The sequence below is a fragment of the Schistocerca serialis genome, chromosome 9 (assembly GCF_023864345.2).
Source record: "Schistocerca serialis cubense isolate TAMUIC-IGC-003099 chromosome 9, iqSchSeri2.2, whole genome shotgun sequence".
Lineage (NCBI taxonomy): Eukaryota > Metazoa > Arthropoda > Insecta > Orthoptera > Acrididae > Schistocerca > Schistocerca serialis.
The window spans coordinates 290,284,287-290,308,904 of record NC_064646.1 but is presented as its reverse complement, the minus strand read 5'-3'; the positions used below and the strand labels follow the sequence as shown (position 1 = coordinate 290,308,904).

The window sequence follows — 24,618 nt, the reverse complement described above, 5'->3', positions numbered from 1 at the left end:
TCCAGACGAGCATGTGGGTGATTGCACATAGTTGGCAAAAGTAGCATGGCAGTATGATTGAAAATAGTATTTTTGACCATGGCAGGCTGGTTGGTTATGATCTACCTACTGGTAGAGCTTGCATTTCGAAACTATTTAAATTTTTTACAGTGTCAAACTAATGGCGTAATTTTGGAAAAGATGATGTATGTTATGTATACGTAAAATATTATACTTATATGTTTCTTACTAATGGCAAAGAAAATCTGATGTGTCGTACGGCAGATCCGAAGATGACAACGAAGTAATGTGATCTTCGCTCTGAAGTATTTCTTCAAGTATTACAATAGGCAGGTCGCCCCTTGACCAGAGTGTCTGTAATATATAACAAATACATATTTTGAAAAGCAATATTCCGAAATTTAATGTAGACATGTGCCATACAGTTAAGAATACAAAGTAATAATTTCGACAACGTTTTAACTTACAAGATATAAAATCTAAGTGTTCATTCACGGTTATCAGCTCTAAGCTAGTGTGTACACAGATCCTTTGTCTACAGTTTAGCGAGCCTTTAAATGAGGTAAGTACTGCTACTTTCAACTGTTGGCGCCTTCATCTGAGAAATTCAGTCCCTGTCCTTTTTAAGAGTAGTGTCTGTCCCCTTCTTTTCCTCCTTACGCAGTTTCCTGTGATGTGGCGGTTCTAGCTGTTTTCTCACGAAGCTTATCGGGTTTGCTGATGGCAACCGATACGATCAGTCTCTTAATCTACACCTTTGGCTGGTTGGAACGTTTGCTACAACAGATCAGGGGACGGAGTAGAGGCATGACCCCCACGATCTTTATTGGGGACAGCGCTATGGTGACATCATCCAACCCAAAGCAACCTATCGCAGACATAACACACATAACACGAAACAAGTGCCTGATAAAAGTATCCAGACACTGCTGTGTAATGCGCAATTGACCAGTAGATGTAACTACCAGTATAAAAGGAGACAGGGAGTTCGGTGTGGTCAGTAGAGAAGCAGTAACATCGGAATAGGTAGATCAACAGAGCTAACTGACCTCGAAAGTGCACTTGTAATTGGATATCACCTGAGTAGCAAATCCATCAGAAACATTTCACCTCTTCTACAAGTACTCAAGAAGACTGTTGGTAATGTGACTGAAATGGAAATAAAGCACCACTCCATCTTCAGGCCACAAGTGGCCCATCGGGACCATCCGACCGCCGTGTCATCCTCAGTTGAGGATGCGGATAGAAGGGGCGTGTGGTCAGCACACAGCTCTCCCTGTCGTTATGATGGTTTTCTTTGACCGGAGCCGCTACTATTCAGTCGAGTAGCTCCTCAATTGACATCACGAGGCTGAGTGCACCCCTAAAAGTGGCAACAGCGCCTGGCAGCCTAGATGGTGACCCATCCAAGTGCTGGCCAAGCTCGACAGCGCTTAACTTCGGTGATCGCACGGGAACCGGTGTATCCACTGCGGCAAGGCCGTTGCCCGAAGTGGAAATGTGGATGAACAAACGTACAGAATGGTGTACAATGGTCGAGGAGCTCCTAATGAGCCACACATCTCTGTAGTGAATGCCAAAGGGCTCTTCCATGTAGGTGTAAAGGGCGACCCCACCGAACAGTAGTTGGTTGGAAAAGAGTGATTTGGAGCCATGAACGACGCGGTGGTAGACCGATGGAAGGGAATCGGCTTGGTGAATGCCTGGAGAACTTTAGATCTATCTACCATTAGGTGTAGTTCCAACCGCGGAGTACGGTGGAGGTGGTGTTACGGTATTAGCGTGCTTTTCATCATTAGTGCGTGACTCCCTGACTGCCCTTAAGAAAACGCTAAATGCGGAAGAATATGAACATATTTTACAAGTTCGTGTATGGATAATCATCAGGTGTGTAATGGAATGACGAAAATGAAAATTTGTGCTGGACTGGGACTCGAATCCGGAATTCTCGCTTATTGCGAGTGGTTGAATTATTCTCAGGCTATCCTAGCACGACCCACGGTCGGAGCCATGCATGCATGTGCGAAGGAACCGTCACTACGACGATTACACCCGGTATGAAACACTTGAAATGTATCAGCAGTTGCAAATATGGACAACCATCAGCGAATACATTTCATAGTTTTCATAACAGCTGTAGTCGCATTAACGATTGTTCCTTCGGACATGCGTACACGTCCGAAGGAACATTATGTCATAGGCCCTACTTCTGAACAGCACATACTCTGTAATATCGTACATTTTAAAGCACTTTATACTGTGTACAGTAGAGAAACAGTTCGAACACGATATGCGAGGGCCGGCCGCTGTGGCCGAGCGGTTCTAGGCGCTTCAGTCTGGAACCGCGTGACCGCTACGGTCGCAGGTTCGAATCCTGCCTCTGGCATGGATGTGTGTGATGTCCTTAGGTTAGTTAGGTTTAAGTAGTTCTAAGTCTAGGGTACTGATGACCTTAGATGATAAGTCCCATAGTGCTTAGAGCCATTTGAACCATTTTTAGATATGCGAGGCAATGGTTTGTGGATCATTTCTGGAATAGACTGACCTGCTGAAAATCCCAACCTGAATCCACCGGAACACATTTGGAATGAGTTAGAACGATGGCCGCTCCAGACCCCGGCGTCCAGCACCACTACCTTCTGTGGTTTCGGCTCTTGAGTAAGAATCGGCTGCAATTACTCCGCAGACATTGAGACACAACGTCGGAAATGTCTTCAGTAGAGTTCAAGTCGTCATTTAGGTGAAAGGTGGACACAGACCATATTAATGTGCAATATCCTGCGTTTAAAATTAGTCGCGACTTTTGACGTTAGGCTCACCGAAGGGGACATGACGCTGTTGGCCAGGTAACACCAATGACGGGACGGCTTACCCTGCCACGTCACCTGTAGTTCGACTGGAAAATGGAAATGAGCGTTTGGCGTCATTGGCCGGTCATTGGCAGGTCCGGCCGCCTTGGGTGCTGGTCCTATTACATTCGACGCCACATTGGGCGACCTGCGCGCCGGATGGGGATGAAATGATCATGAAGACAACACAACACCAAGTCCCTGAGAGGAGAAAATCCTCGACCCAGCCGGGAATCGAGCCCGGGACGCTGAGGATGGCAGTTCGTCACGCTGATCATTCAGCTGTCGGGGCGGATTATGTTCATTAACTGTCTTTGTAAAGTGGTTTTTTCTGGCGTTGAAGTGTTCTGCAGTCGTCAAACTTTGAGAACAAAATACTTTGTGTTGGAGTTGCTTTAATAATAACAGTGCAGTATATCTGCGCACGAGATTCGCAATAAAAGTGGTCGTCCAAGAATAAGTTCATCTGCTGTGAAGATAGTGTTCTGCTGCAAAATATTGCTCCGAATTCGACAACAGTAATAGACAATGTGCCATATAACTCCGTTATAATGGATAAAACTCCAACAGTGCATTGGAAGAAAGCAGACATTTTGCTCTGGCTACAAAGAAATGTTTCATTGGATAAAGTTGGACTTAGCAAGTATAAGGCGAAGCTAAAGGAACTTTTAGTGCTGTACGAGCCTACAAACTCCACGCTACCAGGTCGAGGAACCGCCTAGCGCTAAAGGGCATAGTTTAATCAGGCTTCCTCCCTATCGCGCTCTTTTAAATCCGACTGGAAATACAGTGACGTAGATGAAAAATAATGTGGCTAAAAACAAAAAGAATTTTACGCTGCGTGAGGTTGAACGGCTGACAAAAGAAGCCGCTGCAAATGTTAAACCACCGGATGCCACCAGGCATACCAAGAAGGTAGTCGAGGAGACATGGATCCATGAACAACTGTGACGAGTGTTGAGTAATACATAGCTTCTCTTGTTACCATGTGAAAATCTGCTTCTTTTGCGAATATGGGGCGAGTTTACAAATGTACATGTCACTAACATTATAAGGCAGTGAAATTGTGACAGAATCCTGAAACAGTTTATTATTAAACTAGCAATTGAGGTTCAAAAATGGCTCTGAGCACTATGGGACTTAACTGCCGAGTTCATCAGTCCCCTAGAACTTAGAACTACTTAAACCTAACCAACCTAAGTGCATCACACACATCCATGCCCGAGGCAGGATTCGAACCTGCGACCGTAGCGGTCGCGCGGTTCCAGACTGTAGCGCCTAGAACCGCTCGGCCACTTCGGCCGGCAGCAACTGAGGTTAAGACAAGTCAATACTTATGAAAAGCCAATTCTCAGTATAAAAATAAACGTGTAATTTCTTCACTTACATTGTTGCGAAACCCACAGAAACTCTCGTTTCACCAGCTATTGCTGGTCCTTAAAAACTATATTATTTTATTTGAAAACTGTAGTTGCTTGAATATCGCTGTAGATATGGAAGTTTTGCATATACATTATGTGGCAAAATCCTCTCCTCTTTGCGTGCTAATTTTTACGAAAATCTTGTTTCGATATCTCACACCGTTCATGAGATAGGAGGGGTGAATTAATATTTCATTCTGGGATTTTCACTGCCGCATGCGTTCGTGTTCCAGTGCTTTACACACATTCAATTTCTTTGACGCCGGAGAGAGAGAGAGAGAGAGAGAGAGAGAGAGAGAGAGAGAGAGAGAGAGAGAGAGAGAGAGCGATATCCTTCTAATTTTAAAGAATAATTAAATATATCTGACTTTCATACGCAGCAACATGATATAACACGCACCGAATGCAAATTCATAGCACCCCCCATTTTTATTTGCAAACTTGGAGTAATTCACCTAATATCGAAGTATCACAGTAATAATGATCGTTAACGAAATGATAGCTCATCACGAAACCAACGAATTAAGTTAAAAGATGTGCGAGAATCAGTATATTACCGAATAGTTTAGCTAAAATCGTTTGAGAAAAATTACACGCTGAGGCACACACTAGCAGCTCCACTTCCCACCACTCGCTCCGTACCGAACTGACAGAAGTCGCAACTAATTTTAAACGCGCTCTAGTGTGTGTCCCAATTATTTTTTATGAGATAGTGTAAAGTGGTTACTGACAGTAAAATGAGTGAATGCGTATCTGATTCGGGAGAAAAACACTGCTACCAATATTTTGTAATGCATCATATTATTATTATTATTATTCTTTTTCTCCCTTGTTCTTTTCTTTGTATATATATATAATTTTCCACCATAGATAAAATTGGCATAGAAACAAAACAAGCAGAAATACGCTCTTCAATTTTTAAATTCTGTTCGTCTCTATAAGCAGTAGCGGGCAGACGTATGAAGAGTTCCGCTGCATTAATATTGTTCAAAATTTGCGTTCTAAACGGACATTAAAGAAGTGTTATAAACGTTATTTGAGTGACGAAGTTTATTAAAAAACCACCTGTTGATCATTCCGCGACGCGCCGAGAATCCTGCTCAAGAGGATCGAAACAAACAAGAGGAATTTGCGTGAGCAGAGGCGGGGCAATCGTCATAACCACCTCTATGCACAATGGCGATAACGAGAAGCACGTAAATTTAAATGGCGAATGTTGATCTTAAATGTATTGAATATTGAAGGTCTGTTGATGTTAGCGCCAGTTAAGGTACACTCAGGGTATGTGTACTTTCCAATTTCTTTCAAAATTTCCCTTTTAATTATTGAAGCAACAGTTTTTAACCAGTTCCCATTATATAGCACATTTTATTCCCCCCGCAACTATTCAACGGCGACCGTTCAAAGGACGGCGCCGAGCGAAATATGAACACACCTTTCAATTGGCGAGATAAAATTTTGTTGAGGTAAATGATCCCTTTTATCGTTACAAGAAACTAATGCGGCCTTTGTTTCATTTGTTACATGTCTGTGAGATTGGGACTAATAAAAAGTTGAAGGAGCAAATTAAAAACGAGACGCACCGGGGATGCGGATTTCAGGGGTTGAGGTAGGAAGCTGCTATGCTGTATGCTTATATGGCCGCGCTTGGCGCCATCTCTATTGCAGTAGATAATCTCTTTTCCTTGCAATTAATGTCCCTTACGGAAAGTGCACTTCTATTGGAAAGACGAAAATTTGTGTAAAGCCAACAATAGAGTGCAAAATAATTAATTCAAATTCTGTGAGACTGTATCAGAAAATAATTAGGTTCATTAATGAATACGGATATAAATCTGCTTTAAAACAAAAAAAACTTTTTTTTTCTTTTCATAATTTTCTTAAACAGTGTTCTCAATGGAGTCAAGGGAAATGGCCATTGTTGAAAACTCATTACAAAATGCAATATGCCAAGATGTCGGAAATCCGAGTTTGGCAACAGTCGAAAGAAACGCGTCAACTCGTAAACTGGCCGATGGCTACCGAAATAACCAGGTTGGTATCCCACTGTTAAAAATTGATTACACTGGTGATATAACAAATCATGATGTAACTTTTATGACACTCGATAAGAAAATTTCTCAGTTCTCACCGGGAAACATTATTCCAAATAGTAAAACTGAAGCTCGCGATAGCGAGACTTCCTCTGACAATTTTCTCACTACATCACGAACGCAAGAGCAGAAAACAGTTCGAAAAAGCAGTGTAAATACTAGTGACACCCACGACTTGACACAACTCATGCAACTAATAACTCAACAGCTTACGAGACAACAGGAATTTCAAGAAAGTGTAACACAACAGCTGAAGAGTGAAACGCAGCAGTTCACATCAGGAAAATATGGGACAACAGTTTACACATCAAAATCAGGCATTTAAGGATTTCAAGAATAGTATTAGTCAACAGCTCAATTAGGTGAGCAAAACTATACGCAATGAGGTATCTGACGAACTATCCGGGAAACTGACAGAGCTCGGTAAACAACTAAAACAAAAAAAATAATTACCGACATTTCCAGCAATATAAATACGTTAACGGAATACGTAAACAGGAGCAACTTGAAGGTGAGTTGCAAAACCGCAGTGAAGTATATTCTCAAATTCAGGAGACGCAATCCCAACGGGATGCGTGGGTAAAAAATGCGACGAACGCAGTCAGCGAACTGCAAGACGTATGCAAAAACCTAACTACAGAAATACACAAGTTGAGTCTAAGGGCAGTTAAGTTTAGAGTCAGAATTTTCCAAAAAAAAAAAAAAAAAAAAAGAGGAGAGATAAGTTATGTGCAGGTGTTAAGGAAATAACTGAAAAAGCTGAATCCGGGATGCGGGATAAGGGCAGCACCCTTGCTTAAAAGGTAGTGTCACAATGCAAAATTTCTGTAGATACTGTAGAAGAAGTTCTAAATGAGAAAGAAAGTCACTTCTAGCTGAAATAGAATCGGATTTATAGCAAGCAGAGGTTACGAGGCAGTGTTGCTAAAACTATTGACTTTCCAAAACAACATATGACAGAAAACAAAACTATGCTTTTGGAGAAGTTAGATACCTTCACTGGTTACCCACAATACGGGGTTTGCTCGTCGAAGGAAAATAGCTAAGGTTGCACAATTCAGCAACACTTGCCGGCTGTTGCACCTGTCGAGCAGGCGCAGCTGCCATGCGCTACCCCCACAAGCGAACATAAACACTCCTGTCACTGACAGCGCGGCGTGTTTGACATTACTCGCCGATGAGGGATTACTTGGGCATCGACAATTCCCGATGTTTACTTCTGAAGAGAAAATAACACACCCTGTGGTCTTTATCAGAGCATTTCGAAATGTTTTACCTCGTACCTGGACTGAAGACCAGAAAATTAGATTTGTTCTTGGATACACACAGGCTGACTTCTGCTATGGGCTACCGACATGGCGGAACGTTGCCACTATTATGAACAGTTTCAGAGAGCATTTCGGGATAATATTGGTCTACGGCCGTACAAGAGAGGCTCAGACGTGAAGTAATCAACCCAGCTCCGTTCAACTTAAGGGGCTATTTTGAAATATAGTTGAAAATAAATGGATACTGGACGAACCCGGTATCTAAAGTACAAGTGCTGAAAATTTTAAAGAGCCCTCTTTCTTCACACATTAGGCAAAAACTCATTACCATCCCGGAACACGGCACCGAATACTTTCTGTCTGTACTGGACTCAATAGATTTGATGTACGAAGAGAGACCAGTACAATCGAAGCTTGTTAATACGCCGATAGCGACAGAGAGATTTACGGACCAACAAGCAAACAACGGATTCGTAGTACAACACGGATGGTAACCTTACCCCACACATACCTATGATAATGGTAACGGTAATCACAACGGCAATGGAGAAAGCCGTAAATACAAAGTTTTATAGAAAAGAAAAGGGCAAACATTTAGAAAAAAAAACAGTTACAATGGGCGAGTAGCGTATGGCCAACCTGTACAGTATGTACAGACACAAATTGCCGGCAATAATCAGCCCATCGCACGGCAAACGCAAAACAATAACGGAGAACCGAATAACTCACAGATAGTGGAATTCGGCCAGCGAAGTAACACACATATGCCGAATAACACGCAGAGGTAAAGAGAATTTCAGTCGAGACCGTCTCTGACCATTAAATTTCGTAACCAAACATCAGTGGTCAACATGGTGGAAGTTACGCCTAACCTAGAGATCGATGCCACCGCGACGCCGGAAAACTTGAACCGGTCACGGTAGGCTACTGTTCTGTGACCTTGGAGGGGAGTAGGGGCACGAGCTTGGCCGAGACTTGCTTTATCAGATACGATCATGGTAATGATGTGAGAGATGATCAAGGTAATGAGGGTACGCAGAAAAACTAGATAGAGAGCACCCATTGTGTTTGACACAGGTGTTACGACTAAGTTGATGTCACAGAGATTCATTCAATAATTGAAGAAACGAGGACGTATATCCAAATTGCCAGTGCAAAATTGCAAGGTACAAACTGCCACTGGTCAGAAATCGAAAGGAGTTAAGATACAAAATTTAATTCCCATACAATTAGGACAGTTTAGTGTACGATGCAATTTTTTGATAGCAGAGAAATTAATAGTTGATTGTTTAATCGGTATGGATACATTTAGGGCATACCAAGTACAAATGGAAATAGGAAAAGGCCAATGTCATTTCACTGTAAATAACCATTTATTTGTAACAGACCTAACAATGGGAATTCCTCATAGATGTAAAACTGAAGTTACTCACGATTTTGAAGTTCAACTGGTATATCCCATTGTTACGTTTGTCAACACATACAGTAACGAGTCAGCAGCAGAAGAAGTAAACGTCGACACAATAAGCACAAAGGCAAGTGAATCAAAGTGATTGCCTAAAGAATAGCAATCGGAACTTAGGGAACTGATACTTGCTTATATACATGTATTTAAAAAAAATACCAGGTATTATTAAGAATTTCGTGTACAAAATGGAAGTGTATCCTCACAAAACTTTTGTTCTACCTCATACCCTATACCACGGAGTAAGAGAGAAGCAATAAGAAAAGAGATTAACAGAATGCTTGAATGGGACATAATACAGCCACCATTTTCCCCTAATTGTAGTCCTATCTTGGCTGTGAGTAAGACAGATGGCAAGGTGCGCTTGGTCCTCGACGCACATAACATTAATAAGATTATTGTGCCAGCCCGAACACGTCCAGACAATTTAGAGAAACATCTTATGAAATTCCACAATACTAAACTTCTTACAATAATCGACCTCTGGTCTTCATATTGGCAAATAAAACTACATGATGAAAGTCGGAAGTATACCGCCTACGTATGTGGGGGCAGGAGCTTCGATTTTCAAGTATTACCATTTGGACTGAACGTAAGGGCAGGTGTATTTGTCTCTGCACTTGGCAGAGTTCTAAGGCCCGAATTTTCGAGTAAGGTAAAAGTATACGTGGACGACCTTTTAGTTGCTACATCCACTTAGGTAGAACACTTAAGATTAATTGAACAAGTACTGAGCCGTTTTTCAGAATATGGAGGAACAGCAAATCTCAAGAAATCTAATTTCCGACAACGAAAGGGAAAATTTTTAGGACACAATTTCTTCAGAAGGCATACTGCCATATTCTAAAAAACGTGATTCCATTAGGAATTGCCCTATTCCTCAAAACAAGAGCCAATTAAAGCGCAGTTAGGCCTACTGTCATTTTTCAGGAAATTGACCCCTAACCAACTTAATGAACAGTGATTCTCTACGCAATATTCTCCGGAAAAACAGACCTAGAGTATGGGAAAACTGTGGTGTCACCGCCAGACACCACACTTGCTATGTGGTAGATTAAATCGGCCGCGGTCCATTTAGTTCATGTCGGACCCGCGTGTCGCCACTGAGTGATCGCAGACCTAGCGCCACCACAAGGCAGGTCTCGTGATACGAACAAGCACTCGTCCCAGTTGTACGACGACATTGCTAGAGACAATACGGACGAAGCCTTCCTCTCATTTGCCGAGAGACAGTTAGAATAGCCTTCTGCTAAGTCCATGGCTACGACCTAGCAAGGCGCCATTAGCCTTACCTACTTTGAGAGTTATAGTATAAATGTCTCAAGAAGAACGCTGTATTCATCACATATTAAAAGTTAAGTATAAAGCAGCAACGTACTTTTCTTGCTACCATTCAATAGTTATCCTGTTCCAGAATTGACGCCAGTCGGCGTGTGTGTACGCGTGCCTTTCTTTCTACTACCATGTGGCGTAACAGTCTTGTTACGTCACTACAGATTGGCGACGAGTCTACAAAGGATCTTGTGTTTTACTTTGCCCTAATTTATTTGTGTCATGGCTTCGCCACATTCTCCAGATGTACTGTCCGAATTTTATCGCTTGCAGAATCAGCAGACGCAGGCGTTATTGGATGCCCTTGGACAGCTCGTCCAAGGTCAACGTGCCATTCAAACCGATGCGGCCGCCGCCGCTTCACCGTTACCGCAGTCACAACCTGCCGTTGCACCACCATTTCGAAGTTTTGATGCAACCTAAGAGACTTGGCGGGAATGGTCCCGCCAGTTTGCCTTCCACCTCGCCGCCTACAGAATTCAAGGTAATGAGCGGCAGCCGTTTTTGCTTTCTTGTGTCGGTGTGTCCACATATCTTGTGATAGTGAAATTGTTTCCCCGACGCGACGTAGCAACTCTGTCCTACGCGGAAATTTTGTCTGCTTTAGATGCCTATTTCAAAGAAATTATTCACAGATAGAGAAAGAAGCTTTGGCTCTCGTGTTTGGTGTTACTAAGTTCCATGATTTCTTGTATGGTCGTCACTTTACCATCATCACAGACCACAAACCTTTGACATCGCTTTTTCATCCGACCAAGCCTGTACCTCCACGTACAGCGCAGAAATTCATTCGCTGGTCTCTTTTCCTCTCGCAGTACCGCTACGATATCTTGTATCGGTCCACTGCTCAGCACGGCAACGCTGATGCGTTGTCCCGTTTGCTTGTTGCTGAGGATAAAGCATTCGATTCTTCCGAACTTGCTTGCATGTTCATTGCTTCGGAAACCGATGAAGTTGTCGAATCGTTTCCGATTGATTTTCGTCGTGTAGCTACAGCCACAGCTGCTGACCCTGTCCTTGCTACTGTTTTACGTTTTGTTGCTACGCAATGGCCTTTGTCAAAGTCTCGGATCGAGGATCCGTTGGTTCGCCGATTTTTTGCTCACAGGGAGAGACTTTTTGTTCGATGTGGTGTTTTGTTGTTGCGTTCTGATAATGATCAGTCCCGAGTCGTGGTCCCACGTTCGTTACAGTCCTCTGTTTTACGGCTTCTTCACCAAGGACATTGGGGTATAGTGCGAACGAAACAACTTGCTCGTCAGCACTGTACTTGGTTCGGAATAGATGCTGCGATTACGAATATGTGTTCTTCTTGCCCGGCGTGTGCCGAACAACAATCCGCACCGCCGCGGAAAGTCTTTGCATGGCCAAAAGCCACTTCCCCTTGGCAACGCTTGCACATTGATTTTGCTGGTCCATTCTGGAATGCTCGATGGTTGGTTCTGGTCGATGCCTTCAGTAATTTTCCTTTTGTTGTCCGGATGTCTTCCACGACGTCCTCCGCCACCATCCAATCGTTGTCTGCTATCTTTTGCATTGAAGGTCTTCCGCAGACTATTGTTTCCGACAATGGCCCACAATTCATGTCCGCAGAATTTCAGTCATTCTGCAAGGCCAATGGTATTTAACATCTGACATCCGCGCCGTTTTCGCCTCAGTCAAACGGTGCCGCTGAACGATTGGTCCGGACTTTCAAGTCACAGATGTTGAAATTGAAAGAGTCGCATTCTCGGGAGGACGCATTGTTGCTCTTTTTGTCTTCGTATCGCTCTCAGCCCCGAGATGGTCGCTCGCCGGCTGAGTTGCTACACGGTCGTCCTCATCGCACCTTGATGTCTTTGCTGCATCCGCCGCATCAGGTTCCTGTGCAGCGGCAGACTCCTGCTTTTGCTCCAGGCGACGTTGTATTTTATCGCAACTATCGAGGTTCACGGCGTTGGCTCGCAGGGCGCATTCTTCGCTGCCTCGGCCGCGCGATGTATTTGGTTTTGGGGGCCTCTGGTGAGGTGCGTCAGCATCTCAATCAGCTGCGCCTCTGTCGTCGCAGGGTTCTGCCGCTCCCCGTCTGCTTTCAGCTACGGTGCCGTCCGGTCAGCGCCCTGGGGACCCATCTACTGGCTCGCCTCATCCCCAGGTGTTACCGACGATGCCTTCCATTTTGCCCCATGGCGACGCGCCGCCGCAGCAGCCGCCGCCGCCGCCGCCGCCGCCTGTTCTCCCGCCGGCGCCGCCCGCATTCGACGCTTCGCTGCAGCCGCCAAGCGCCTCCCTGGGTCACGCGCCGCCGATCGCTTCCCGTGACCAGCTGTCCTCCGCCATGGAACTCTTGCCCGCTCCGGACCACATGGCGTCTTCGCAATGGCGTCGACGCAATGGAGGTCGACCCTTCGGCCCCTCCTGTTTCTTTACGGGCGCATACACCGCATGTTGACGTGCACCCTGGACTAGGTTTTCAGGCGTTTCCTAGCTCCCCTCGGACCGAATGGCCGGGTGCGGGTGGCACAGCCTCGCCTGTTGTTAGGCTCCCCACCTCATCGCATACGTCAACATGGGGTCCTCCCCACGGCGGGCGGAAGCCTTATCTCACGACCGTTCGCCGATTTGCCGGGGGAGGAATGTGGTGTCACCGCCAGACACCACACTTGCTAGGTGGTAGATTAAATCGGCCGCGGTCCATTTAGTTCATGTCGGACCCGCGTGTCGCCACTGAGTGATCGCAGACCTAGCGCCACCACAAGGCAGGTCTCGTGATACGAACAAGCACTCGTCCCAGTTGTACGACGACATTGCTAGAGACAATACGGACGAAGCCTTCCTCTCATTTGCCGAGAGACAGTTAGAATAGTCTTCTGCTAAGTCCATGGCTACGACCTAGCAAGGCGCCATTAGCCTTACCTACTTTGAGAGTTATAGTATAAATGTCTCAAGAAGAACGCTGTATTCATCACATATTAAAAGTTAAGTATAAAGCAGCTACGTACTTTTCTTGCTACCATTCAATAGTTATCCTGTTCCAGAATTGACGCCAGTTGGCGTGTGTGTACGCGTGCCTTTCTTTCTACTACCGTGTGGCGTAACAGTCTTGTTACGTCACTACAAAAACAATATCAAACCGATTTCTAAAACGTCAAGTGAGCCCTTTTAAATGTTAATATTTTATCTCAACCAGACATGAAGAAAGATTTTTGTTTATGCACAGACACGTCTTCTCAGAGACTAAGTGCATGCCTTTTTCAAATAGTAGAATAAGAGGGAAATCTCATCCCTAAAGTAATTAGCTTCGCAAGTCGTACCTTATCCGAAGCTGAACGTTCATATTCAGTCACCGAGTTAGAGGGTTTGGCTGTAATTGGGTCCTTTAAAAGGTTTGAATATTTCCTTTGGGGTTAACACACAAAAATGTGCTGTGACCATCAGTCCCTATTGTTTTTGTTAACTTGTAAATTGCTATACCGACGGATAGCCAGGCGGTGTATGTATCTTCAAGAAATCGATTTTAAAATAGTATACCTAAAAGGAAATCAAAACGTAATGGCTGATGCTCTTTCTCGACTACCACAAGGCTTTGAGGAATTCAATGATCTTCTAGAGCAGGAAGTTGAAATAAGAGTTATGTTGATGGAGGGCAAAACACCATACTATGTGCAAACAAATGGCGCAATTACATCAGGAAGACACACGCTGGAGTAAGATAAGAGAAAAACTTGCCATTATGACACTGCAAAATGCACTGATAAAATACACTACTGGCCATTAAAATTGCTACAACAAGAAGAAATGCAGATGATAAACGGATATTCATTGGAGAAATATATTATACTAGAACTGACATGTGATTACATTTTCACGCAGTTTGGGTGCATAGATCCTGAGAAAGCAGTACCCAGAACAACCACCTCTGGCCGTAATAACGGCCTTGATACAGCTGGGCATTGGGTCAAAAAGAGCTTGGATGGCGTGTACAGGTACAGCTGCCCATCAGCTTCGACACGATACCACAGTTCATCAAGAGTAGTGACTGGTGTATTGTGACGAGTCAGTTGCTCGGCCACCATTGACCAGACGTTTTCAATTGGTGAGAGATCTGGAGGATGTGCTGGCCAGGGCAGCAGACGAACATTTTCTGTATCCAGAAAGGCCCGTACTGGACCTGAAACATGCGGTCGTGCATTATCCTGCTGAAATGTAGGGTTTCACAGGGATCGAATGAAGGGTAGAGCCACAGGTCGTAACACATCTGAAATGTAACGTTCACAGTTCAAAGTGCCGTCAATGCGAACAAGAGGTGACCGAGACGTGTAAACATACCATCACGCCGGGTGGTACGCCAGTATGGCGATGACGAATACATGCCTCCACTGTGCGTTCACCGCGATGCGACCATAATGATGCTGTAAACAGAACCTGGATTCATCCGAAAAAATGACGATTTGCCAATAGTACACCCAGGTTCGTCGTTGAGTAGACCATCGCAGGCGCTCCTGTCTGTGATGCAGCGTCAAGAGTAACCGCAGCCATGGTCTCCGAGCTGATAGTCCATGCTGGTGCAAACGTCGTCGAACTGTTCGTGCAGACGGTTTTTGTCTTGCAAACGTCCCCATCTGTTGACTCAGGGATCGAGACGTGGCTGCACGATCCGTTACAGCCATATGGATAAGATGCCTGTCATCTCGACTGCTAGTGATACGAAGCCGTTGGGATCCAGCAGGGCGTTCCGAATTACCCTCCTGAACCTACCGATTCCATATTCTGCTAACAGTCATTGGATCTCGACCAGCGCGAGCAGCAATGTCGCGATACGATAAACCGCAATGTCGATAGGCTACAATCCGACCGTTATCAAAGTCGGAATCGTGATGGTACGCATTTCTCCTCCTTTTCACGAGGCATCACAACAACGTTTCACCAGGCAACGCCGGTCAACTGCTATTTGTGTATGAGAAATCGGTTGGAAACTTTCCTCATGTTAGCACGTTGTAGGTGTCGCCACCGGCGCCAACCTTGTGTGAATGCTCTGAAAAGCTAATCATTTGCATGTCAAAGCATCTTCTTCCTGTCAGTTAAATTTCGCTTCTTTAGCACGTCATTTTCGTGGTGTAGCAATTTTAATGGCCTGTAGTGTAACTAAATATTTCCCGAATCTTAGACGAAGAGTACTACAGGTGACAAGAAAGTGTATTGTTTGCCAGAAAGCAAAACATTCTAACATCTCCAAACACATAGAACTACATCCCATTGTGGCTAATAAACCTTTAGAAAAGGTATCGTTAGATGTGGCAGGACTCTATCCCAGAGGTAAAGGGGGAGTATAATATATAGTAGGCCTGTGTTATATTTTCACTAAATACATAAACTGTATTCTGTGCACAAAGTTACAGCTAGTTCAATTATAAGACGTATTAAAGAGGATTATTTTGCAAGAGTAGGAAGACCAGAAGTCATGTTAATAGATAATGTCTCATATTTGGCCGGCCGGGGTGGCCGAGCGATTCTAGGCGCTATAGTCTGGAACCGCGCGACCACTACAGTTGCAGGTTCGAATCCTGCCTCGGGCATGGATGTGTGTGATGTCCTTAGGTTAGTTAGGTTTAAGTAGTCCTAAGTTCTAGGGGACTGATGACCTCAGATGTTAAGTCCCATAGTGCTCAGAGCCATTTGAACCATTTGTCTCATATTTTGTGGGACGTAAATGGAAATAATTTTTAGATTCCAACCGAATCAAACACTTTTAGTATCCAAATTTCATCCCGAAGCTTCCCCATAGAAAGGGTGTCTAAGGAATTCAACAGGTTTGTGAGGACTTATGTACAGTCGTGCTCAAAAGTATCCGAACGACCTGAATTGCATTTAGCCTGATTCGCATGCAACCCACATAATGCAGCTGTCTAGCAGGTCCTCTAATCGCTCCTTGGTACAGTCGTTTATCTATTGATAATGATTCCAAGTCACCACTAGAAAACACTGCTCTGTATCGCAATAACTCAAGATGTAAAGTAATACTATGATACTAAAAATATCAGGGAACACCTTATCACAGGTAAGACTGTTCTTAAGGCTTGTAAGCTCACATTTATTACAATAAATGACATACCTGAAATGTTACCACTCTCATTACTACGTCAGTTAGGAAATGCACGTAGTAAGTTCTTCGTTGTAGATGAAGATGAAATGGGAGATATGATACTGCGTGAAGAGTTTGACAGAGCACTGAAAGACCTGAGTCGAAACAAGGCCCCCGGAGTAGACAATATTCCATTGGAACTACTGACGGCCGTGGGAGAGCCATTCCTGACAAAACTCTACCATCTGGTGAGCAAGATGTATGAAACAGGCGAAATACCCTCAGACTTCAAGAAGAACATAATAATTCCAATCCCAAAGAAAGCAGGTGTTGACAGATGTGAAAATTACCGAACTATCAGCTTAATAAGTCACAGCTGCAAAATACTAACATGAATTCTTTACAGACGAATGGAAAAACTAGTAGAAGCCAACCTCGGGGAAGATCAGTTTGGATTCCGTAGAAACACTGGAACACGTGAGGCAATACTGACCTTACGACTTATCTTAGAAGAAAGATTAAGGAAAGGCAAACCTACGATTCTAGCATTTGTAGACTTAGAGAAAGCTTTTGACAATGTTGACTGGAATACTCTCTTTCAAATTCTAAAGGTGGCAGGGGTAAAATACAGGGAGCGAAAGGCTATTTACAATTTGTACAGAAACCAGATGGCAGTTATAAGAGTCGAGGGACATGAAAGGGAAGCAGTGGTTGGGAAGGGAGTAAGACAGGGTTGTAGCCTCTCCCCGATGTTGTTCAATCTGTATATTGAACAAGCAGTAAAGGAAACAAAAGAAAAATTAGGAGTAGGTATTAAAATTCATGGAGAAGAAATAAAAACTTTGAGGTTCGCCGATGACATTGTAATTCTGTCAGAGACAGCAAAGGACTTGGAAGAGCAGTTGAATGGAATGGACAGTGTCTTGAAAGGAGGACATAAGATGAACATCAACAAAAGCAAAACAAGGATAATGGAATGTAGTCTAATTAAGTCGGGTGATGCTGAGGGAATTAGATTAGGAAATGAGACACTTAAAGTAGTAAAGGAGTTTTGCTATTTGGGGAGCAAAATAACTGATGATGGTCGAAGTAGAGAGGATATAAAATGTAGGCTGGCTATGGCAAGGAAAGCGTTTCTGAAGAAGAGAAATTTGTTAACATCCAGTATTGATTTATGTGTCAGGAAGTCATTTCTGAAAGTATTCGTATGGAGTGTAGCCATGCATGGAAGTGAAACATGGACGATAAATAGTTTGGACAAGAAGAGAATAGAAGCTTTCGAAATGTGGTGCTACAGAAGAATGCTGAAGATTAGATAGGTAGATCACATAACTAATGAGGAAGTATTGAATAGGATTGGGGAGAAGAGAAGTTTGTGGCACAACTTGACCAGAAGAAGGGATCGGTTGGTAGGACATGTTCTGAGGCATCAAGGGATCACCAATTTAGTATTGGAGGGCAGCGTGGAGGGTAAAAATCGTAGAGGGAGACCAAGAGATGAATACACTAAGCAGATTCAGAAGGATGTAGGTTGCAGTAGGTACTGGGAGATGAAAAAGCTTGCACAGGATAGAGTAGCATGGAGAGCTGCATCAAACCAGTCTCAGGACTGAAGACCACAACAACAACAACAACAACAAGTTCTTCGTATTCATGATTTCCTCTTCAAAGTAACATACCGAACTTATTATTTAACACAAAATGACATTAAAAATTTAAGTTATCCACGAGCATCTAGTTGAGAATATGTTGTTGTTGTTGTGGTCTTCAGTCCTGAGACTGGTTTGATGCAGCTCTCCATGCTACCCTATCCTGTGGAAGCATCTTCATCTCTCAGTACCTACTGCAGCCCACATCCTTCTGAATCTGCTTAGTGTATTCATCTCTTGGTCTCCCTCTAGGATTTTTACCCTCCTCGCTGCCCTCCAATACTACACTCCTGGAAATGGAAAAAAGAACACATTGACACCGGTGTGTCAGACCCACCATACTTGCTCCGGACACTGCGAGAGGGCTGTACAAGCAATGATCACACGCACGGCACAGCGGACACACCAGGAACCGCGGTGTTGGCCGTCGAATGGCGCTAGCGTCGCAGCATTTGTGCACCGCCGCCGTCAGTGTCAGCCAGTTTGCCTAGGCATACGGAGCTCCATCGCAGTCTTTAACACTGGTAGCATGCCGCGACAGAGTGGACGTGAACCGTATGTGCAGTTGACGGCCTTTGAGCGAGGGCGTATAGTGGGCATGCGGGAGGCCGGGTGGACGTACCGCCGAATTGCTCAACACGTGGGACGTGAGGTCTCCACAGTACATCGATGTTGTCGCCAGTGGTCGGCGGAAGGTGCACGTGCCCGTCGACCTGGGACCGGACCGCAGCGACGCACAGATGCACGCCAAGACCGTAGGATCCTACGCAGTGCCGTAGGGTACCGCACCGCCACTTCCCCGCAAATTAGGGACACTGTTGCTCCTGGGGTATCGGCGAGGACCATTCGCAACCGTCTCCATGAAGCTGGGCTACGGTCCCGCACACCGTTAGGCCGTCTTCCGCTCACGCCCCAACATCGTGCAGCCCGCCTCCAGTGGTGTCGCGACAGGCGTGAATGGAGGGACGAATGGAGACGTGTCGTCTTCAGCGATGAGAGTCGCTTCTGCCTTGGTGCCAATGATGGTCTTATGCGTGTTTGGCGCCGTGCAGGTGAGCGCCACAATCAGGACTGCATACGACCGAGGCACACAGGGCCAACACCCGGCATCATGGTGTGGGGAGCGATCTCCTACACTGGCCGTACACCACTGGTGATCGTCGAGGGGACACTGAATAGTGCACGGTACATCCAAACCGTCATCGAACCCATCGTTCTACCATTCCTAGACCGGCAAGGGAACTTGCTGTTCCAACAGGACAATGCACGTCCGCATGTATCCCGTGCCACCCAACGTGCTCTAGAAGGTGTAAGTCAACTACCCTGGCCAGCAAGATCTCCGGATCTGTTCCCCATTGAGTATGTTTGGGACTGGATGAAGCGTCGTCTCACGCGGTCTGCACGTCCAGCACGAACGCTGGTCCAACTGAGGCGCCAGGTGGAAATGGCATGGCAAGCCGTTCCACAGGACTACATCCAGCATCTCTACGATCGTCTCCATGGGAGAATAACAGCCTGCATTGCTGCGAAAGGTGGATATACACTGTACTAGTGCCGACATTGTGCATGCTCTGTTGCCTGTGTCTATGTGCCTGTGGTTCTGTCAGTGTGATCATGTGATGTATCTGACCCCAGGAATGTGTCAATAAAGTTTCCCCTTCCTGGGACAATGAATTCACGGTGTTCTTATTTCAATTTCCAGGAGTGTAAATTGGTGATCCCTCGATGTCTCAGAACATGTCCTACCAACCGATCCCTTCTTCTAGTCAAGTTGTGCCACAAGCTCCTCTTCTCCCCAACAATACCTCCTCATTAGTTATGCGATCTACCCATCTAATCTCCAGCATTCTTCTGTAGCACCACATTTTGACAGCTTCTATTCTCTTCTTGTCTAAACTATTTATCGTCCATGTTTCACTTCCATACATGGCTACACTCGATACAAATACTTTCAGAAACGACTTCCTGACACTTAAATCTACACTCGATGTTAACAAATTTTTCTTCTTCAGAAACGCTTTCCTTGCCATTGCCAGTCTCCATTTTATATCCTCTCTACTTCGACCATCATCAGTTAATTTGCTCCCCAAACAGCAAAACTCCTTTACTACTTTAAGTGTCTCATTTCCTAATCTAATTCCCTCAGCATCACCCGACTTAATTCGACTACATTCCATTATCCTCGTTTTGCTTTTGTTGATGTTCATCTTATACCCTCCTTTCAAGACACTGTCCATTCCGTTCAACTGCTCTTCCAAGTCCTTTGCTGTCTCTGACAGAATTACAATGTCATCAGCGAACCTCAAAGTTTTTATTTCTTCTCCATGGATTTTAATACCTACTTCTTGAAGTCTGAGGGAAATTCGCCTGTCTCATACATCTTGCTCACCAGATGGTAGAGTTTTGTCAGGACTGGCTCTCCCAAGGCTGTCAGTAGTTCTAATGGAATGTTGTCTACTCCGGGGGCTTTCTTTCGACTCAGTTCTTTCAGTGCTCTGTCAAACTCTTCACGCAGTATCATATCTCCCATTTCATCTTCATCTACATCCTCTTCCATTTCCATAATATTGTCCTCAAGTAATATCGCCCATGTATTGATCCTCTATATACTCCTTCCACCTTTCTGCTTTCTCTTCTTTGCTTAGAACTGGGTTTCCATGAAAGCTCTTGATATTCATGCAAGTGGCTCTCCTTTCTCCAAAGATCTCTTTAATTTTCCTGTACGCAGTATCTATTTTACCCCTAGTGAGATAAGCCTCTACATCCTTACATTTGTCCTCAAGCCATCCCTGCTTAGCCATTATGCACTTCCTGTCGATATCATTTTTGAGACGATTGTATTCCTTTTTGCCTGCTTCATTTACTGCATTTTTATATTTTCTCCTTTCATCAATTAAATTCAATATTTCTTCTATTACCCAAGGGTTTCTACTAGCCCTCGTCCTTTTACCTATTTGATCCTCTGCTGCCTTCACTACTTCATCCCTCAAAGCTAACCATTCTTCTAATACTGTATTTATTTCCCCCATTCCTGTCAATTGCTCCCTTATGCTCTCCCTGAATCTCTGTACAACCTCTGGTTCTTTCAGTTTATCCAGGTCCCATCTCCTTAAATTCCCACCTTTTTGCAGTTTCTTCAGTTTTAATCTACAGTCTTACAATTTAAAACCTGGTCCCCAAAGCTCTGTCTTACCATTATATAATCTATCTGATACCTTTTAGTATCTCCAGGGTTCTTCCATCTATACAACCTTCTTTCATGATTCTTAAACCAATGTTAGCTATGATTAAGTTATGCTCTGCGCAGAATTCTACCAGGCGGCTCCCTCTTTCATTTCTTAGCCCCAATCCATATTCACCTACTATGTTTCCTTCTCTCCCTTTTCCTACGGTCCGCAGCTCGTGGTCGTGCCGTAGCGTTCTCGCTTCCCGCGCCCGGGTTCCCGGGTTCGATTCCCGGCGGGGTTAGGGATTTTCTCTGCCTCGTGAGTGGGTGTTGTGTTATGTCCTTAGGTTAGTTAGGTTTAAGTAGTTCTAAGTTCTAGGGGACTGATGACCATAGATGTTAAGTCCCATAGTGCTCAGAGCCATTTGAACAATTTTTCTTTTCCTGCGCTTGAATTCCAGTCACCCATGACTATTAAATTTTCGTCTCCCTTCACTACCTGAATAATTTCTTTTATCTCATCATACATTTCATCAATTTCTTCGTCATCTGCAGAGCTAGTTGGCATATTAACTTGTACTACTGTAGTAGGCGTGGGCTTCGTGTCTATCTTGGCCACAATAATGCGTTCACTATGCTGTTTGTAGTATCCTACCCGTACTACTATTTTTTTATTCATGATTAAACCTACTCCTGCATTACCCCTATTTGATTTTGTATTTATAACCCTGTATTCAACTGACCAAAAGTCTTGTTCCTCCTGCCACCGAACTTCACTAATTCCCACTATATATAACTTTAACCTATCCATTTCCCTTTTTAAATTTTCTAACCTACCTGCCCGATTAAGGGATCTGACATTCCACGCTCCGATCCGTAGAACGCCAGTTTCCTTTCTCCTGATAACAACGTCCTCCTGAGTAGTCCCCGCCCGGAGATCCGAATGGGGGACTATTTTGCCTCCGGAATATTTTACCCAAGAGGATGCCATCATCATTTAATCATACAGTAAAGCTGCATGCCCGCGGGAAAAATTACGGCTGTAGTTTCCCTTGCTTTCAGCCGTTCGCAGTACCAGAACAGCATGGCTATTTTGGTTAGTGGTACAAGGCCAGATCAGTCAATCATCCAGACTGTTGCCCCTGAAACTACTGAAAAGGCTGCTGCCCATCTTCAGGAACCACACGTTTGTCTGGCCTCTCAACAGATACCCCTCCGTTGTGGTTGCACCTACGGTACGGCTATCTGTATCGTTGAGGTACGCAAGCCTCCCCACGAACGCCAAGGTCCGTGGTTCATGGTGGGGAGGGGGGGGGGGGGTGAGAATATGTATGAACTTCAAATGACACGACGAACCGTCTCGTTCTGCATATGATTCAAACCCAGGTCATGCAGACTGAGCAAAGATTTCGTGACTGACGGAAACTAACAGTCATTCCTGATTAGGCATACAGAGAGTGATATACCTCGATTTTAGACAGTATCAATTAGCAAATACCTACTTTAAATTACATAACGCAAATATTTTTAACGGACGCGATTTCCTACCCAGCACCTATTGTCCCTGTTAACGAACTACGAACGATTTTAAATATAGCTTCTTGACAAGTAACTTATTTGGAATGCCGTGAGGTAAAGCTTTGTGTTGGACAGGGATTCGAACTCAGAACCTAATAAGATAGATATCGAAGCACGATTAACAGTGACATATCGGATTTTCTCGGCAGTAGCTACATGTTTTGACTGAAATGACGTGACGAAACATTAATTTTTTCCTTCCCAGGACTCCAACCCGGCACCTATCACTATTATATTCTGGAGAAAACGAACGTTAAGTATGGGTTTGTTGCACCAGCAGCCACATGTGACCATGTTTGAACTAGAAATAATAAAACGAAGAGTTCAGTGCTAACTGGGAATAGAGCTTCACACATATCGTTGTTGACTACACACAAAGAGACGTCAGCTACCGAATTTTTCTCCACCAGCAGCTCGGAAATAGTTTTGTGTCTCACTGGGAGTCAAAAACGTCAAATATCGTCATTGTTGACAACGAATGAAAATACATTAAAAATCGAAATTATTATCCACCAGCAGATAGGTGTTCTCATGCTAGAACTTGATAATGTATAATGAAATCATTAGTGCGGGACCAGGATTCGAACACATTCTTGTGCAATATGTGGAGATGTTGAGAAATCTGCAGTTTTGAACAAACAACAAATTGTAGCCGAGCTGTATTGTCACGAAGGGATCAAATTCCACGTTAAGGGCGGTCTGAGGTGCATTCCCAGTTCAGAACCAATTTTATCGACATACAGAAGCTCAGATAAAAGATGGAATAAGTGTCCTGTGAGCCTACATAGCGTTTGTTTCGTCACTAGAAATAAATAACTAGTATAAGGAAGGTTATTGGTGATAGAGTTTCTACATGTCGCCACTCCAGACTTTATTGTGGCTCAACCTAACGTCTACTTGGTAGAGAAGGAATATCATTTTTAATGTGAATTTCAGACCACAATGCTATTATATCGTCTTCACTAGGATTAGCCAGAAGAGAATGAAATCTGTCTCTCCCTATCTAAAATTATTGACCGAAGTTGGGATCGAACCCAGACCATAGATTTATGAACCTATCATCAGTCCAACAGACCCCCCTTTTTTATTTACTGTTTTTAATACATTCTTAATGTGGTTTTACTTTATACAACAACAAAAATAAATGTATCTAGCACCGCATCGTGCCGTGAGAAAAAGAAAACAATATCTCGGCACGTTCCTACACCGAGGTAATGTATATGGGGAAAACGAAAAAAAAAAAGAAGTTCTTCATACAGGATGCAGAAGGGTGTGTCGCTACTATCCTTCGCTTCATCATCCAGGTACGTCTTCACGTATTTCATGTTATTCCAACGAGAATCGAACTTAGTCTTGTCAGCTCACTCAATAGGTATCTTCTCCTATCTGTTGATGATCCAGCTGCGTTGAGGGTCGCGTAGGGCACTCCCTAAGTAATTAGAAAAATACTGTCTGTATTTTGGGTTCCGTACGATCTTGCAATGACGTTCTTGTAGGTAGTTCCAAAAGTCGAATACATCTTTAGGTCCATCGTGAAATAAGTAGTGTACCGCATGTGGACGGATCCACGTGACAGCGTTGGTATTGGCGCGCGGGAAATACTGTTGATCCGGAAATAGTAGAAACGGAAGTGTAATGTGTTCCGGAGTCACTCGTAGGAAATACGACAAAATTTGTCGCTCCAAGCGCCATACGTCTTCTGCCGCGCCATATGTGAGACGGTGTTCGTCCGTGTC

The 24,618-nt window shown here is 44.2% G+C and overlaps 1 pseudogene; it reads right to left on the bottom strand.

Annotated features, from left to right (window-relative positions):
• Positions 1-1,370: 1,370 nt before the first annotated feature.
• Positions 1,371-1,488, bottom strand: LOC126420028 (5S ribosomal RNA; annotated as a pseudogene).
• Positions 1,489-24,618: the final 23,130 nt, after the last annotated feature.